A 2,826-nucleotide genomic window follows, 5' to 3' on the forward strand; every position below is an offset into this window, starting at 1 on the left:
TCTCTCTGTCTCTCTCTGTCTGTCTGTCTCTCTGTCTCTGTCTCTCTGTCTCTCTCTGATGGGTCTCCATTAGTGTGAACCTACCTCTCTATTTGTACTGGGCACTGGTCAGCAGATAAAACCCTGTTATTGTTTTTTTTAAAAAAAGAGCAGTTGATTGGGAATGTTGCTAGTGTGCTATGCAACTGTTGTCTTGGTTGATGGATCATACGGTTAACTTTGCTTGGTTAATTACTGATGTACTTTATTGTGTGCAGAGAGAAAGTGTATTCTTATGTTTACCATTTGTGATAAGGACTTTTGCTTCTTTGTTGATCCTTTTCATTTGCTTTGACGCTGTTCAAAGGGGGAGGATTTATTGTCCCTTATGAGTCATGGTTTTCTGTAGAATTCAGGGACATCATCATGATCATCATCATTACGATGATAGAAGCATTAAAGCCTTGTAAACAAACGGTTCGGTTCAATTATTGAAAAATGCATGCTTTTTTGTGAACATTCAGGGAGTGTTCATAATATGTGAATCGGAAGCTGAACTACTTAGTTGCGTTACACAAAGTTAATTTGTGTATGTATCGGGAAAGGACAAATCCTGGTTGGGGTGACTGAAAAAGGTCCATGTGACCAGGCGATACTGTACGTAGGCATGTTTGGGCTAGGGCAGCAGGTCTACATACAGCCAAAAGTGATGGCTTTAGATATTTACTTGGCAAATCTGTCTTCTGAGACTTTAGAAATGGTTGTGTCATACATATGCTTGAACGTTTTCACAATTTAAACTGAACCTGAGCTGAAAAAGTAAAGATTTGGTATCTTGTAGGAAATTTTTTAGAAATGTTTAATGAGCCAAAGCAGCACCCTGTAAATGTACCCCTGTCTTATATAGCGGTATATATGCGGTGTGAGAGGCATTGCTATCTTTTACTGCTAATCTTATGAGATTTGAAGTCCGAGTCGATGTCAATATAATATACCTTCATCCAGTCTTCATATCAGGTTCAGAGATGCAAGTCCACCTTAAGGTGCCCATACACTGTACGATTCTCGTACGAGAATCGTGCAGTGTATGGAAGGTGTGCGACCGTTTCCGTCGAACAAGCAGGCTTGCTGGTTCGACAACTGCCGAACGGCTGGTTCGACAACTGCTGGTTCGACAACTGCCGAACGGCTGGTGTGCGCACACGCACACTCCCCGTTTGCAGTGATCGGAAGCCCGCCCCCCAGCCATGTGTTTTTGGGAATTTTGTAATATCTATAATTGCATGAACAAGGAGCTTCCTGGCAGATTCGCCAACAATGGTTTTAATGAAAGCTGCAGATTGAAAATTAACATTTGAAATTTATATTAACATGTTTATATGAGCTTTTAGTGATGGGGTTTAGATCTGTAAGGGCCTCAGTTTATGGAATATACTCAGCACATTTGTATTCATCTGCTTTAACCTGTACATTTAGTAGTTTGATTCATGTGTGTAGTGGCTTCTTGCAGCATGTCAGCCGTGATTCTTTACTTTGTATTTATAGTACTCTGTGATGACTAGTTTAGTGTACTGATCATTACAAGCTTGTTCTTTCTGCAGAGCCAGCACTTTATTGCATCCATGTTTCCTGACATGTTTTCATATAGCATCATTTCACATACACTTTGTGGATGAATGTGAGCTGATTGCTTCTTTTCCAATGCATGTAACTGTTGTCACTGTTCATAATAGCAGACACATTGAAGTCCTACATACTAAATTGCTAGGCAGAGTTTTCTCACTTTTGTTTGAGTGTGTGTTGGGCATTTTGCTGAATCTTGGATGTGAAGATTTGTAAAGCACTGCAGAAAGTGTTTTTACATGAATATAAATATCCCTGACATTTTCCACTTTACAGAGAACTTTACATTCTTGCTCCTTGAAATATACATTTCTCTTGATAACTGCCAGACACACAGATTCATTTAGGATTAAAGGCAAACTTTTTTTTTTTCCTGTGAGCAACTTGCGTAAATCCATAATCCATACAACTTGCATACCTCCCAACTGTCCCTCATTTGCATCCAAATCCCTCTGTCCTTTCCCACTTTGTGGTCTGATTTACAGATATCTATGGAACTGTGCTATTTTACTACCAAAAGTGTTTTTCTGCACTTAAACCTTTATCATATCTCTTAATTATAGTGTTTGCCATTTTGAAAAGCCAATATAAAAGAAAAGGTAATGGTAAAAAAAAAATATATAGTATTTAAATAACTTCTATTAAATAAATGACTGTGTACCTTTTTTTTCTTTGTCATTATTCAGCTCTAAATGCTCCAAAATCCATTTTATTGTTCTCCATCCACACCTTCCTGCCAGAGGGTGGCTACTTTTCTTCTCCATGGTCCCTATGTGTGCTGAAAAGTAGCCACCCTCTGTGCTGGTTCATGTGAAGTACTACAACATGCGGAGGGCGTGTCTTCTCAGTCTCCGCCCACAAATCCTCCCCTCCTAGACTCTTCAAGGAGCTGGGATTTCTTCAGCAGCAGGCTATGTTTCTCTCCCACACTAATATATGTTCTGTAATTTTGCCTCCTCCGGGCTTGCCACTCAGGGAGTGTGGGGTGAGCTGCTTGTGAGGAGATTCAGCATGTCACCAGCCCCATACACTCTTCTGAGTCTCAGATCACATGCCGAGTCTGGACTCAGTCACAGAGGATACGGCTCCTACATTTGAAAAACATTTTTTTTTCTGTGTAGATTGTGGTGAATTGATGTTTGTTGTAAATGTGATTGTTTGTTGTAAAGTAGTTGTGTGTAGTGAGGGGAACAGGGAGGAGGCAGCGGTGTGCAGTGAGAGATG

The 2,826-nt window shown here is 40.2% G+C and overlaps 1 protein-coding gene across 3 annotated transcripts in view; it reads left to right on the plus strand.

Annotated features, from left to right (window-relative positions):
* STXBP5 (syntaxin binding protein 5) overlaps positions 1-2,826 on the plus strand; it is a 321,945-nt gene that overhangs the window by 29,230 nt on the left and 289,889 nt on the right. The window lies entirely within an intron of this gene.

This window comes from Nanorana parkeri, unplaced genomic scaffold (genome assembly GCF_000935625.1).
Source record: "Nanorana parkeri isolate BGI_ZX_2015 unplaced genomic scaffold, ASM93562v1 scaffold281, whole genome shotgun sequence".
Classification (NCBI taxonomy): Eukaryota; Metazoa; Chordata; class Amphibia; order Anura; family Dicroglossidae; genus Nanorana; species Nanorana parkeri.